This window comes from Phymastichus coffea, unplaced genomic scaffold, assembly GCF_024137745.1.
Source record: "Phymastichus coffea isolate CEN01 unplaced genomic scaffold, Cenicafe_Pcof_1.1 PCOF00018, whole genome shotgun sequence".
In the NCBI taxonomy this organism is placed as follows: Eukaryota; Metazoa; Arthropoda; class Insecta; order Hymenoptera; family Eulophidae; genus Phymastichus; species Phymastichus coffea.
In genome coordinates, this window is record NW_026706829.1 from 118,295 (window position 1) to 135,397 (window position 17,103).

The following is a 17,103-nucleotide window of genomic DNA, read 5'->3' on the forward strand; positions in this document are numbered from 1 at the left end:
GTATGTTCATACCTTGTATAGTCAGATACTTGGCTTTGCAAGTAAATATTTTATCGAGCAAAAAGAAAATATAAGATCTTTAATGATAATAAAATCAAAATAAATTGTGAAGAAGTAAAGTAAGATAGGCTTAAAGTCTGTCTAGCATAGTAGATTTTTTTAAAAGAAGTATTCACTAATATATTATTTTTTCAACAGAATTTATGTTTTATAGAATTATTAATAATGGCTGAAATCACATATGATTGTGTATTTAACATCGAGTCAGAAGAATTGGAGATTGCAAAAATCAGTGATATTAAGCATTTTGCACCAAAGACTTACAGAGATTTTGATGTCTACACACCGTATATTATACAAAAAGGCAGAAAAATTGATGAAGTAGAAATTGTTGCTGTTGGAGGTACTCGATTCATGTTTTGTTTACATGTATTTAAGTTAATATACTAAACTTGTACATTGTTTTTTTCAGATTATAAAATGATGAATGTTATTATGAATGTGACTGCTGGTTCTAAACTAACTCATGCTGTGGTACAATGGATGTATAACCAAACGTTTCAAGTTATTAAAATCTATGATATTGAAGAATTTAAATCTTTTGTGCCCTTATATCCTACGAGATTTGATTCTTCAAAATCGTATTGTGTGAAATGTAGCAACAATAATTCTAGCAATAATAATTCTTTTGAGGAAGTGTACATACAGGCGTTTGGTGGTAAATATTTTTCATTCTACATTTCAATATTTTTTGGCTTCATAAACTAAGCTTGTATAATACTTGAAATATTGACTGCTGTTTGGCACTCTTCTCAACATTTAAAAATTTTGTAAATTTCGTTTTTATCACGATTTTATAATTTTTGTAGATGAAGGCGAGATGGAGAGTCTGTATAGATCATTATTAGAGTCTCCCACACATGCCGTAATAAGATACATCGATACTGGGAGCATTGTTATTTTATCGTTGAATGATGTTGTAAATAAACTATGGCTCTTTAATCACTCACTGGATTTTGACCAATACGCTATTTACGAATCTTACGATTCTGAGGGACTGTTAAAGAGATATACAAATTTTTGCAGTAGGACGTATGTATATTTATATGTTCAATTCAAGAAACTTTTTTTTATTTTTCAATTTGATGAGAACATTTATTCATCAATTAATACTAACTTATATTTTTATAGTGTTAGATAATTGCAACCGTCTGCTGCAATAGTTTATGAATATGACTCATGCTCTTGTCAGGGATATTCGACATGAGAAACAATTGATTGTGCAAGTCGATCAGATTAGTGAATTCTTAGAATCTCCTCCAGAAAAAGAGGAAGACTTTGAACCAAAGATACCATACACATTAATTGATCAACGTAACCATAAACGAACCGCCATTGAAATTTATGCAATTGGTTGTATGTACGCATTTCTTAAACATGAATTTTCGCATAATGGTATTTTATAATTCGTATTTATGAATTTTTCAGATAAGAAAACACTGATTTTTGAATGTCTACATAAATCCAAACGTTTTAATAAAACTAAATTTAATAATAGCGATTTGAAAACGAAAGAATCAACTTTACAAAACAGTAACAGTTCTCTGCATGGTGTTAAGACCATCAATAAAAAGGAGGTACGTTTAATTACAACAGTAAGTTTTTTTTCAATAATAGCTGACCTGTTAACGATGAAGACTACATTGATTTTTTTTCTAGTCTTCTACAAATCGGAAAATTGTTAAAACTGCTCAAACTCATAAACCTTTCGTTAAGCGAATTGACATTCTAAAAAAGAATAACATGTTAAATTTCAGCGTTGACAATGATGACACAAAATTCTGAAATAGTTAATAACGATTCTGGCTATAATGGTGGGAGTGACATTGGCGAATCTGACAATGAAGGTGATAATGAACTGTATGAAGACACGGAAGCATTAAGAGCTCGAATCTAAAATGCGCAAAAAAGTAATCAGAATAAAGATATACCGGTGTCGCCCAAACGTGCTCCTACAGTTTCTTGCTCGACTATTAGAAAAAATTTATTTGATATTGGTAATGTTGATTGCAATATGAAAACAATATATGCACATTGTATTTTTTATTTCTAGTAATAATTAAATTATTACAGACGAACGAGAACCAAGTCATACTCACAAGCACAAAATGAACAACAGCCTAATGGTAGGACGAAAATTTTCACATCAGTCTGCCAATGGACAAAACCAAGGAACCAGGACGCAATCGCGAAAGAATCGCTTCTCCTTGAAACGTAAATATCCCGTGAATCGAGACAGACATCGAGTTCAGCGACCAGATGAAGAGGAATTTTACAGTAATTATTTATCTGATTCTGACATAGGAGAAACAGAATTAAAAGTATTTGAAGAGTGGTCAGATTGTGACGAGGACGACAATGTAAGTGTGACAAAAATTATATTTCTACGTAATTTGAAATGAGGATATTCCTGTGTTTAGTCTTGTTTTATAATAATGTAAATACTTTTTTCAGGTAACTAAAATGATCCACACTGGGTGGAATCATTCAATTGCCCGAAAGTCTTGGAGGAATATTAAAAAATCGAAAAATCCAAGTCTCTTTGCAAAAAATTTATCTCGAGCTCTTTGGGGAGAGGAAATTATAGATAGGGCTACTGAAGTGAAGGATAATTTCATGAAATCTGTCACCGGTAGAAAAAGAACGCCAATGACTCCCACGAAAATGAAATCTATTTATCGTAAGTATTTTCCAATATTTTAAAATGAATTACACAATTATTTCACAAAAGTTTACCTGGCTTCTACTGTACATAATTTTTTTTACTTGTAGAATGTTTAAAATATTGGATTTTAATTTTCCATGAATATTGGTTGTACGAGCGAGATTTGAAGGGCATACTGCATAGCTTAGACCATTACATGGCGGAAGAAATTCAGTATCAACTTCGCCAATACGAGGAGCGGAATCAACTAAACAGAAAAGAAAAAAAAAGAGAAAGACTTGGAAGGATGTTTAATTGATTTTTGTATGTTTAATAAGAATTCAAAAACATCCAGTCTTCTATTTTACAGACAACATGGTAAAGTTTAATTTTTTAAGTTTTCGTCAGTTAAGAAACATTATTTATTTATTTATTTATTTATTTATTTCATAAACAAAACGGACAGTACATCCAATTACAGTTATTGTAGTAATCTAAGTCTTGAATATAAATATTTAAATAAATTTCTACACGATGGAAAATAAAATAATGTGTATTTTATTTCGTACCTAAATTATTTTTTCTTATTTTTTTCAAACATAATAATGTTTAATAAAAAATGTTGATTGGATTAACAACAATGGAAATAATAATAAATAATTGTTTATTTTATAAATAATAAATTGGATACCTTATTCATAGTTTCCAAATATTGTTTTCAGCTCTGATAATGATCTGAATAAGTTTTGATAGTGCTCTAATTTTGCTCTGATTTTGCTCCGATTGTGCTCTGATTCAGAGCTGCGATTTCGGACAAAATCAGAACAACATCAGAGCAGTTTCAAAACACTATCAGAACTTATTCAGAACATAATCAGAGAAAAATCAGAACTGATTTCAGAGCAGATTCATTAAGGATTTTTTTACTAGGGTATCTTTATTTCAATTAAGCTTGTACAATAAATTTATTATATAATATATTGTGAAGAGGTAAAGAAGTTACAGGTATTTCTACTAAAGCAGGTTTCGACTTGTTCTAATGGACTCACAAGTGATGATACTCAAATGGAAGTACCTCACAGGTGAGAGCGATAGTTGGGGCTCTTACCATTAAAAAATAAAACAAAAATTGTTTATTATTCTTATTGTTAGAGGAGCTCGCTTTATTTATATATAGGCACTTATATATATATATATATATATATATATATATATATATATATATATATATATATATATATATTTAATGAACACAAGATTATTAACTGAGCTCTTTATTAACTCTTAAATATAAATATAGGCTAAAGAAACACTGCCCACACTGCTAAGTTACAATTGAACAAGAAGAAACTCTTAAAAGTTTTCTCAAAAACTAAACGTTGCTTTCGTAATCAGCGTTAAGCAGAGAGTGAGAGAGAGCATTTTACTCTCTCCCTCCGAGCCGCGCCAAAACCAAGCCGCTGGAAGGTGGCGCCTCCAGTGGTGGTCACGACGTACATTCTCACTCCCTCCCGTCGTGAGCCTTACTCTGGATTTTCCTTGTTAGGGGATTCCGTAAAATAGATACATATAAAATTTTATTAACTTATTTGTGTAGACTCTGAATTAATTATTTTGTCTCTTAAGTATATGTGTTGTGGTGCTGGTAGAGGTTTCGTCATAATGTCAGCTATGTTCTCTTTACTTTCTACCCATTTGACCACTATTCTGTTTTCTAAGGCAAACTTCTTAACATAATCTTCGTGAGTTACTGCCATGTGAATCTTGCTTCCGGTCTGTTCTCTGAATTTTCTCTGAATTTCTGGAACTTCACCATCAAAGTTTTTCAACTTGTGAGATCCATATTTCTGAGTGCATTTTCCAGCTGAGTCATTGTCACACCAGATGGTGGCTGGAAAGTATGTTTTTCCAGTCATGTCTCTTATGGCTTTGTCAAGTGATATTATTTCTTGACATGCTTCACTCATCGTCAGATATTCTGCTTGACAGGTGGAAAGTGATACATAATTTTGTTTGTAGCTTCTCCATGCTACTGTATTTCCATATAATTTGATTATGTATCCACCTGTGGAGGTAGAGTCTGTTTGATCTCTGAAGCTTGAATCTGTAAATGACTCTAATTTGTCTCCTCCTCTTCTGTATACGAGGTGTGTTCAAAAAGTAAGGTGACTTTGTATTTTTAAGAAAAAATATTTATTTATTTATCAATATTTATGTTGTCCCCTTCAAAGTAATCCCCCTCAGATACAATACACTTATGCCAACGGTTTTTCCAATCCTCAAAGCACTTCTCATAAGCACTTTTCGGTATAGCCTTGAGCTCTTCCAGCGATGCAGTCTTTATCTCTTCAATCGTTGCAAATCTCCGTCCTTTCATAGGTCTCTTTAGTTTAGGGAACAAGAAAAAGTCACACGGGGCCAAATCCGGTGAATATGATGGCTGAGGCATGATTGTGGTGTTGTTTTTGGCCAAAAAATCTCTCACAAGCAAAGATGAGTGAGCAGGGGCATTATCGTGATGCAAAAGCCATGAAATGTTTTTCCAAAATTATGGGTGTTTTCTTCGTATTGCTTATCGCAAACGGCGCATTACTTCAAGATAATACTGTTTATTAACCGTACGTCCATATGGTAAGAACTCCTGATGCACCACGCCATGGTAATCGAAGAAAACAGTGAGCAAAACTTTGACATTTGATCGAACTTGGCGTGCTTTTTTCGGTCTTGGCTCATCTGGGTTATTCCATTGGGATGATTGGACTTTGGTTTCGATATCATAATCATGATTCGTCACCAGTTATGACCCTTTTGAGTACATCTGGGTCGTCGTTGACGTCATTCAACAGTTCTTGAGCGATGCTCATGCGACGGTTCTTTTGGTCAAAATTTAGCAATTTCGGAACAAACTTCGCTGACACACGTCTCATGCCCAAAACGTTAAAAAAAATTTCACGGCACGAGCCAAGCGATATACCAACATCCTCAGCAACTTCTCTGATAGTGATTCGACGATTTTCCAGAACAATTTTCTTCACTGCTTCAACGTTTTCATCAGTTGTTGACGTGCTTGGGCGTCCAGAGCGAGGCTCGTCATTGGCATCTTCCCGGCCATCTTGGAAGAGTTTGTACCACTTGTAAACATTTTTTTTACTCAGAACAGTTTCACCGTATGCCACCGTCAACATTTCAAGTGTTTCGGAGCACTTTATTTTATTTTTTACACAAAATTTGATGCAAATCCTTTGATCCATATTTTTCGATAGAAAGAAATCGCCGAACACGCAAAACACTTATAACCTTTACGCCTCTCACAACCAAACAAAAAATGCTATACACTTGAAACTTGGTACAGATGTTCGGGAAGAGTGTACCAACATAACAAAACAAATTTGAAATGTCACCTTACTTTTTGAGCACACCTCGTATGTCTCTCATATATGCTCACAATTTCAGCCAGTTTGAATGTTTATTTTTTTTTGCGAGACAGAAACGTTAGACATGTTTTTTGTGCTCGGCGATTTTCTGCTGTCGAAAATAATGGATCAAAGAGTTTACATAAAATTTTGTCTAAAAAATGGAATTAAATGCTCCAAAACACTTGAATTGTTAACAGTGGCATACGGTGAGTCAACTTTAAGTCAAAAAATGTTTACAAGTGATATAAGCTCTTTTAAGATGGCCGAGAAGGCACCGACGACGAATCTCGCTCTGGACGCTCCAGCACTTCAATAAAGTGAAAGTATTGAAGAAATGAAACAAATAGTGTTAAAAAATTGTCGAATCACTATTAAAGAAATAACTGAAGACGTCGGCATCTCTAATTGGCTCGTGTCATTAAATTTTTTCTGACGTTTTGGGCATGAAACGTTTAGCAGCAAAATTTGTTCCGAAATTGCTTTATATTGAACAAAAGGACCGTCGTAAGAACATCGCTCAAGAGTTGTTAAATTACGTCAATGATGATCCTGATATGCTTAAAAGAGTTGTAACTAGTGACGAATCATGGGTTTATAGTTATGACGTCGAAACTAAACCCCATCATCCCAATGAAAGACTCCTGAAGAGCCAAGATCGAAAAAGGCACGTCAAGTTCGATCAAATGTCAAGGTTTTGCTCACTGTTTTCTTTAATTATGAAAAAGGCCGACGGTAGGAGTAAAATAAATATACCATGTATTTTACCTATTCCCGGTAAAGTTTGTGGAGCGCTTCCTTTTTTAAATCTACAGTGCCGCTTACGCACTTTTACCCCCCCACGGGCAAAATCAGTCTAACTTCAAAGTTTTATATCCCTGGTAGAAATTAACGTACAGAGACGCGCGTGGGTGCGTTTGAAAGGTCTTTCGGAGAGCTTTCAAATGATATGATTCACGGTTGCCATCGATTGTTTTTTTAAATTTTGCAACAATTATGCAAAATTGAAAATTCTGAAATTTTTTTATTATTTTTGACAATTAGCCAATTTTGGAAAAAAAATAGTATGAAAATTTGAAGTACACCATTTTTTAGCTATTACCAAGCCCTATCTGAATCACTCATCAAAAATTTATTTTCGTCAAATATGACGCGCGCACGGGCATTTTTTCCTGGAAGTGACAGTTTTTTTCAACATTTTTTATCTCCATCAAATTGTAACAATCGAAAAAAATTTATAGGAGAAAAAATGTTTGTTTTTTCACGTAGAATACTGCAATAATTTTTTTTTTGGTTTTTCGAAAAATTTTTTTGTTCGGTTTTTTTCAATTTTTTTTTCTCACAGTCGGTACGCTAAAAAGATGAGAAACCACAAAAAAAAATTTTTTTCCACCCATTCAATAATACTACATAACAAGTATCGTAAATTACATAAAAAAAAAAATCTTTTTTTTTTCGACCTTGAAAAGTAATTTAAACCGAAAAAAAAAATTTTTCGAAAAACCAAAAAAAAAAATTATTGCAGTATTCTACGTGAAACAACAAACATTTTTTCTCCTATAAATTTTTTTCGATTGTTACAATTTGACGGAGATAAAAAATGTTGAAAAAAACTGTCACTTCCAGGAAAAAATGTCCGTGCGCGCGTCATATTTGACGAAAATAAATTTTTGATGAGTGATTCAGATAGGGCTTGGTAATAGCTAAAAAATGGTGTACTTCAAATTTTCGTACGATTTTTTTTCCAAAATTGGCTAATTGTCAAAAATAATAAAAAAATTTCAGAATTTTCAATTTTGCATAATTGTTGCAAAATTTAAAAAAACAATCGATGGCAACCGTGAATCATATCATTTGAAAGCTCTCCGAAAGACCTTTCAAACGCACCCACGCGCGTCTCTGTACGTTAATTTCTACCAGAGATATAAAACTTTGAAGTTAGACTGATTTTGCCCGTGGGGGGGTAAAAGTGCGTGAGCGGCACTGTATCATTTACTGCTTGAAGAGCCACTGGAGCTTTGAACGGAGGAGCAGCTTCAATAGCGAAAGCTGTGAACAGCGCTAAAGCTGCTTAAAGTGAGCTGAAAGGGGCTCAAAGATATAACAAAACTATGGAAGCTATTGCTATAGGTCAATGTCTTTATCTAAAGCCTCATAGTAAAAGTTATGGTTTCCACCTCAAACCACATGTGAGCGGATAAGGTTTAAGAAAAAAAAAAACTTTATAATAGTTTTTCATAAATGCGCTCTGACTGATTTAGATATAAAAAAACGTGCTATAATACTAAAAATTGCAAATTTTCGAGGTGTTTTCTTGCGTAGCGATTTACTATTCGACGAATCTTACTATCAAGAATCAGCTGTTATCAATTTGGATGACAAAAATGAACCAGGTATGCACTGGGTGGCATCAAAAAAAAAAGGTGATGAAGTTACATGCTTTGATAGTTTTTGTGATCTTCAAACTCCTATAGATTTATTACTCTATCTCAAAGTCAAAAGATTCACATATAGCAATGTGAGATATCAAGATTTCAATACCTATAACTACGGAAATCTTTGCCTAAAATTTCTTTCGAATAAACTATAAGTAGATGTAATGAATGAGAAAACAGTTATTTAATAAAAAACTATGATGGAGAAAACACTAACGTTGAGTTTGTCAGGTAATTCATTAGTTCTTGATGCAAATTATTTTGCGTCAATAGTGCTGTCGCCTAATAAAAAATATGTACTAAGCTTAGTGGAGCTATTAACATTTAATTCAATACAAAATATTGACGTAGGCAATAATAAATTTTGCGTTGGTGAAATCGTTTTACCGACAGGTAGCTATGAGATAGAAGATATTGAACGTTTTCTACAAGAAACGTTAATGCTTAATGAAATATCAATTATTTTAAAACCAAACAATAATATTTTACGTAGTGTTACGACGGTGGTCCGATAAGTACTTAGCCTCACCGACCGATGGTGCCATTCTCGCATAAGAAATATTCTATCACGTAGTACAACCTTCTCGATGGTTACTGTCAAGATTTCAGCCGGATCAGAGTTGTAGTTTATTTTTGACAGTGTGTGAAAGCAAGTGTGTCCGTTGATTTTTGAAACATGGAAAAAGAGCAGTATCGGTCGGTGATTGGATTCTTGTTTTTGGAAGGGAAATGGCACAGCGAAATCAAAAAGCGCTTGGATGCTGTGTACGGTGACTCTTTTCCTTCGATGTCGACTGTCAAAAATTGGTTTAACGAGTTTCAACGTGGTCGCATGTCGATTTTTGAAGAGCCACATCCAGGTGCTCCAAAAACGGCTACCACGGAGGATAACGTGACAAAAATTCACGATCTCGTATTGGCAGATCGACGATTGAAGGTGCGCGAGATAGTTAAGATCGTAGGCATCTCAAAATACCGCGTGGGTCATGTCCTGCATGAAATTTTGGGCATGAAAAAGCTGTCGGCGCGATGGGTGCCGCGTTTGCTCACTCCGGACAACAAGCGCAACCGTGAGACAACTTCAGAGCAATGTCTGACGCTGTTTAAGCGCAATCCGAAGGAGTTTCTGCGTCGTTTCGTGACAGTCGACGAAACATGGATCCACTGGTATATACCAGAGACCAAGGAACAGTCGAAACAGTGGACTTTACCCGGCGAAAGTGCTCCGAAGAAGGCGAAGACTGCCTCATCGGTCGGAAAGATGATGGCCACCGTTTTCTGGGATTCACAAGGTGTGATCTACATCGACTACCTGGAGAGGGACAAAACAGTCACAGGGCTGTACAATGCCGAATTATTGGGATGATTCGACGTCGAATTGCAGAAACAATGGCCCCATTTGGCGAAGAAAAAAGTGCTCTTCCATCATGACAACGCACCGGCTCACACCTCCGCCGTCGCCATGGCCAAATTGATCGAATTAAGCTACGAACTGCTGCCCTATCCACCGTATTCTCCAGATTTAGCCCCGTGCAACTTCTTTTTGTTTCCAAACTTGAAAAAGTCACTCGCCGGGCAGAAATTTGAGTCGAATGAGGAGGTAATCGCTGCCACGGAAGCCTACTTTTCAGACCTCGAGGAAACGTACTTTTCAGACGGGTTAAAGAAGTCGGAGCATCGCTGGGCCAAGTGTATCGAACTAAAAGGAGACTATGTTGAAAAATAAAACGCCACTTTTCCAAAATTTTCGTTTTTCTTTTGTAAGCTAAGTACTTATCGGACCACCCTCGTATATACATATACATGTACACCCCCCCCCACACACACATTCTTATGTATAAGGAAACTAACGATAACGCTTTAAAACATCCCCTAGAATTGTTGAGGAAAACTTATTGTTAAATATATTTTGAAAGCGTAGCCAAATGTTAGAGGTTTTATTCTACCGGAGTCTTTTCGATGTGTATGTATGTATGAGCGCGTTTATGTTAGCAGAGCACACGTAATATGTTCATATTATTTTATAATATGAAAATATTAATGATTTATAGTATTCATTTACAAAATGGTAATGTATTTCTGTATATTTTGAATTTTTAGTCAAGTTTCCGAATTTGGCTATAGCAATAGCACCAGAGTTGTTTTCAAAAATATTTATCGGTTTTTCTATATTCACTCTGAATATATAATGTCAATAAATTTTTAATAAGTTTGACTTCACTAACTGATAAAGCTACATATTTTGCAGCTGTTGACAACTTAATAAGGCTACTTTGTTTTCTAGATTTTCAATATACAACATTTCCAAATATTCTAGTTACATATCCAATCGTTGATTTTCTGTCGTTCCTATCTTCAGCTCAGTCAGCATCAACAAAACAATCCATTTCTTCTACACTTAATTTCTTGTATTAGTCAATTTAAGGTATTTTGTTAAATAAAGATACTTCAGAATTCTTAATGCATATTTTTAGTGAGTGTCATTATAACAGTTTTGGAATCTACTCAAATAATTTACACTACAACTCACGTCCAATCCTTTACCCGTATTTATGTATAATAATGCCCTAATTATATTTCTATATTTCAGATTATTTGATATTGCTTGAGTAGGCTCTAAATTTAAGTTTTCTTGAAGTAGTTTTCTTAGTATTCGCGCTTAAGTTTAATTTATAGTAGTGTAAGTTGCGACCGGCGAATTGTCCAGGCGCCCACGTGCCGGGCAATTTATCCGGTATTGGTTCGCGTAGTTTTAAAGTAACTTTGTAATAGGTATTAGGATGAAAATTAGCGCGATTAGGTATTAGGATGAAATGCGAAATATTTATTTGTGAATATTATAAGTAGTTTACTATTCTATTTTGTAGTTAGTTGGTCAGTAATTTAGACGATGTTATGCGCGCGTATGTTTAGTGTGAATAATGATTAATAATAATAGGTTGTAAGTTTAATTTGATTCATGTCATTGTATAATTTATTTATGACCTATCCTCTCATTTCTCCCTCAATTGCCTTGAGCGAAAGCGCCTCACTTACCCCGCAAAATAATTGGTGACAAAGGAAGAGTGATTCTTGTCACATCCCTACTCTTTCATTTTAGCTATCCTTTCCATATGCTACCTACAAAGCTGATAGTATTGTTTGCAACACCCTCATTTTGCTAGCAGCGCCTTCACTTTGTTTGCAGCGCCAGTGATGAGAATCCGATGACGCTACAAAAAATTTCATTTTCACGAAATCGTATCACATCTATATCGTTTATACAGCTACGACCAATATGCTATGGGAATGCCGACTGTGAATTTTGATCATAGTTATATGAACAATATAGATACAATACAACTTCATGAAAATAAAATTTTTTGCAGCGTCATCGGATTCTCATCACTAAGCAGCGCCCTTACTTTGTTGGCAGTGCCCTTATTTTTCTGGCAGCACCTCACTTTGCTGACAGCGCCCTCACTTAGCCTTTATAAGCTGCTTCGACCTAGTAAAAGAGTGCAGTTTCTTAAGACAGACTGCGAGATAAAATTAATGAAGCTAAGCTTGCCTTATTTTACTCCATTTGCAAGTAGTTCCTCAACAATTAGTTGAAACCTTATTGATTTGTTAACAAAGCAATATTAATTACCAACTGAGAACGAGTTCATTTTAGAGATGTTCATTACCTTTTCCGTCCTCTCATCAGAATAATCCTGTAACGGAGAATCTCGGCTAGTCCGATTTCATCCGTTTAGCTCTCGTCAATATCCGTGCGCGGCGCCAAGCTGAGAGTGTGTGCGTGTGGTACGCACACTTATGCTTGGATTTTGTTTTGAGGTGCTGTGTACGGGCTGAGCTGACGGCTGAAACGATCGAAATGGCGCGGAAGACGAAGAGAGAGAGAGAGAAAGTGCTCTAGTTGCGGATCACTGCGAAAATTTGAGAGAGTCTGCTGGGTTTTAGCAGAGAAAGTCACGCGCGCGGATTAAACCAAAGTCAACGGTTTTCCGGAGTTGTCCCCACGACCTCGTCAACATTCGTTTTCGGAGACATACCCGGTTTGCGGACGAGAATTAGAGTGTTGTGGCTGGGTTACGCCCAGCTGTGTCCCGAAGGATACCCGGCACCGGTGCGTGTGGGTAATCGGCGAGGTGCGCGGATACGCGCGTGAATGGACTTCGTCGCTGCTGCAGACACCGAGCTATCGAAGTACAGCAGAAACAACGGCAACTGCAACGGAGGCAACAACAACAATAAAATCGAGTATAACAACAGGTTCAGGCAGCAATCTTGGTAGAGCAAACGAGAGAACGAGCAAGAGAATAAACAGCAGCGAAAATAACATAGCAATGACAATAAGCAGCGAGGTGGTCAGCGAAAAGGAGCGCATCAGTGAAGTCAGACTGCAAAGCGTTGTAGCCGTTGGAGGCTGAACCTCAAGGCCGGTGTATTTCTCTTGTCACTCTTTTGCATGTTTGGGCAACAGCTGATGAGTAGGTAATATGGCAGATCTGCCGGCAACCCCGTCGATGAAATAACGGCAAAAATTGTTTATCGGGCATTCCTTGTAATAATTAGTTTTAAAAAGGGAATCGGCAGGCTGACCAGCCACCGATACACCTTCGCGTTTGCGTTTGTTATTGTGCCGCTCGTAGTATATCGGCGTGAGATCGTCGTCTTGTAGTCGATTGTTGACAAGTAAAGGATTAGTGTGTTAATCCGGTGTTCTGTTTATTCGCCGCTGTATCACTCCTCACCCCGATTTCGAATCCGTGCGTTTAAGAAGGTTTTGCTCGACGCGTTATTCAGTCGTGGGAACGTCTTTTGCTTCCCGAATCCCAAAATAAATAATTTGTGCGGACGGCCGTGAGCTACCCAGACGGGAACGGCCGATTTCACCGTTAAACGGCAAATTATTCTTTCTATTTTTGATGTACTAAATTCGAGTTAAGTAAAGACAGTTTTTGAGTATAGTTGTTTGCTTTACTTTATCCAATCACCTATAGACAATCTGTACGTCTATAGTTCGTAGCTATCTTTTTTGTTGGAGCATTCTTTTTATTAATTTCAATAGAAGATTTTTTGCAGATTAATTGCACGTTGATCTCTAACTATGTTAGACAACTCACATACACATGGTTTTTCAGAAGTAGTTGGAGTATTGAATGTTAATTCAAGTTTTTAATAATTAGGCATACTAATAGTATACAGATCAGGAAATTTTTCGTTTATGTAAAACTTTTTCCTACAATCTTCACATATTTATTTTATTTATTTATTTATTTAAGTCCAGAGTAAATATACATTAATAATGATTAATAATATACAATTACATTACATTACATGTAATCCAGCAGAGGAATTTCTTCCTGTGCGCTGGTCTGGCATGTTTAATAAACTAATACTAATACTTAAAACTAATTAATAATTTGTATAAAGATATTCGTGATTTGTTATTTTAATCACATGTTCTATTTAGCATCTGTCTGGCTGTAGTGAAATATCCTGTTGTTGCATTCATGGTTCTTTTGTAGATGATACGTTCTAAGTTTGTTAATCTTGCTGGAGATAAATTGCAATTGTTATTTGCACAAATAAATGTTCTAATATCTAGTATTAATTTGTTGTGGTCTACTGCATCCTCATGGACTTCCGATGTCGGATACAGAGTACTATAGAGATCAATTAATTGTTTTATATTTTTGCAGTTTAATCTATTTGCCATATTGGGTTTCCTTTGATCCATTTTTTAAGTTTGTTTTTCCTAGTTGTCGTGTTGTTAATTGTTTCCAAGTCATTTGGTAGTTTATTGTATAACGTAATTGCTCTTACATAACTGTTTTTTATGCTGATAGTTAGTGTTCTTTTTGGGTGTTGGATTGAGGCGAATCTTGTTTTTCTTTCTTTTCCAATATATTTGTCCTTAAAAGTATCGTAGTGGAATAATAGAGATTCCAATGAAAAGCATTGATCTAAGTTAAGTGGGTATTCATGTGTCACAAATTGGTTTTTATAGATTATTTTTAGTAGTCTGTTTTGCAAGTTTTGTATTACTTTAATTCGACCTGTGTACGCTCCTCCCCAAGCTATAATTTCATGGGTCATTATGCTGTGAAAGAGTGCGTAGTAGATCATTTTTAATGTAGTGGTATTCATTATTTTTGATAGCTTATATAGGACAAATGTTAGATATTTTGTTTTTTGGTATAGGATTTGTAGATGTAAATACCATTTCATATTACTATCAAAAGTAACTCCAAGATATTTTGTGTTTTCAACTCGGTGTATTGGATGTCCTAAGATTTCAATTTTCAGGTTTTTTGGCGTACTGTCATGATAATTTCCAAATTCCATGTACGTTGTCTTGTCTATATTCAAAGATAGTTTATTAAGAGCAAGCCAAATTCCCACTATTTTTAGATAACTGTTCATATTAGTTTCAGCTTCTTTCCAATTCTTACCTTTTGCTATGATTGCTGTATCGTCTGCAAAAGATAGTATGGATTTTTCTGGTAGTATCGTTAGTAGATCATTTATGTATAGTAGGAAAAGTAGCGGACCCAATATAGTTCCTTGTGGAACACCCATTTTTACTATTTGTTTATCGCTACTTGCATTATTTACCTTCACACATTGTTTTCTATTTGTTAGATAGCTTTTGATAAGGTTATAGGCACTACCCCTAATACCATAGTTGTATAATTTTTGTAACAGTATCTTGTGGTCAACTGTGTCGAAGGCTTTGGCAAGATCCAGAAAAGTTATTGCTATAGGTTTACTTGCATCTAATTGTTCATAAATGTTGTTTGAAATATAATTTAGTGCATGTTTTGTGCTTCTGTTTTTTCGAAAGCCAAATTGATTTGTGGAAAGCAAATTACAGTTGTCAATGAAAGATTGAATTCTTCTATGTATTATTTTTTCAAAGATTTTAGCTATGTTGGAGATTAGAGAAATAGGTCTGTAGTTATTTGCTAAATGTTTTTCTTTTGATTTGTGAATTGGTATAATATTCGCTTCTTTTAAAGCATCAGGCCAAGTTTCATTAATAATGCACTTATTTATAGCAAGTGCAAGTGGTTCAGATACGTAGTGGATTAATGATTTTAATAATAATGAATTAATTCCATCAACTCCTCCTTTTTTGTTTTTTAGTCTGCCAATTATTTTCTTTACTTCTTGTTCATTTGTAAAATTTAAAAATATTGTTTTCGGGTTTATTTTTGGGAGGTTGAGCGTTGCATTTTGCGGTTGTATTATATTATTGCTAAGTTCCGTTCTGATTTCACAAAAAAATGTGTTCATTTTGTTTGCAATTTCTTCTGGATTGGTGATTCTATTATTTTTGTCCGTGATGTAATCAATAGTTTTATTATTTTGAGTATTTCTCCCTAGTTTGTTGTTGACAACTGACCATAATTTTTTAGGATCATGTTGCACCATTTCTATGATTTTTTTATCGTAATTTTCTTTTGCTATTGCAATTATCTTATCTAAAATTTTGATAAAATTTTTATAGTTATTTTTTGTTGTTGTATCGTGAGGATTATATTTCCATTCAATATATAGGTTTTCTTTAGTTTTACATGAGTTTATTATGCCTTTGGTGATCCATTTTTTTCTTGGCTTCATGCTTTAATAGTTTTGATTGTGACATTTTTCTTTTCTGCCTGTTTAAGGCAATATTGTATTTTCATGATTAAGTTATTGATAGATTGATTTGTATCATTAGTTTCACTATTTTCATTCCAATTTATAGTTTGAGCTATATGTTGAAGTTTTCGGTAATTAATTTGTTTTTTATTATGTGAGTGATTTATGCTTTTTGTTTGGTTCTGCAACGCCATTATTAATGCATATTGGTAATTGAACGGGGTGTTGACGTTGAAAGTTTTGTATGCGTTATTTTCCATTTTTATAAAAAAATTATCAATGCATGTTCCACTGTTGTTGTTGTCCAGCGAAGGTCTGGTAATCGTATTAAATCCTGGATGGTGTCCTTTTTCCATTAACATTTGCAAGAATTCTTGATCCCAAGGATCTTGGCTTAAAATGTCGCAGTTGAAATCGCCTATTAATATTGAATTTTTTTTCTTTATGTGTTGAGTTATGTATGTTTTGATCGATTGTATGAATTGTGGTTTGTGTAGGTCATGTGATCTGTATATAGCTGCTAACAGTATAGTTTTTTCATTTTCTAACTGTATTGTAGTTTGTAAAATTTTTAAATTTTGTATTTGAATTATTTCTGTTGATTCAATTATGTCGTCTCTGATATAGGTCACCACGCCATCAGCCTTATTAATACTACTGTTATTATAGTACATACTGTATCCTTCAATATTGAAGACTAGGAAATGTTGTAAATTCCATGTTTCAGTACATATTATAACACTTGGTTTTTTTTGTAGGTTGTTTATAAATGTTAGAAGTTTGGTGTAATTGGCATTCAAACTTCTGATATTAACACAGATAATAATTTCCTTTTCTGTTATTATGTGCTCATTTAATTCATCAGTGTTATTAATAATAATTTCGTTGCTAATATTTTCATCGATGGGATGCATTT

General features: G+C 34.5%; 1 long non-coding RNA gene across 1 annotated transcript; it reads left to right on the plus strand.

The window, feature by feature from the left end:
• The first annotated feature begins 259 nt into the window (after positions 1-259).
• LOC131675274 (uncharacterized) lies at positions 260-3,162 on the plus strand. The gene is made up of 9 exons (XR_009303028.1): positions 260-403; positions 473-718; positions 870-1,092; positions 1,192-1,416; positions 1,489-1,637; positions 1,818-2,057; positions 2,134-2,420; positions 2,515-2,740; positions 2,833-3,162. It is a non-coding gene; the product is annotated as an uncharacterized LOC131675274 (long non-coding RNA).
• The last annotated feature ends 13,941 nt before the right edge of the window (positions 3,163-17,103 follow it).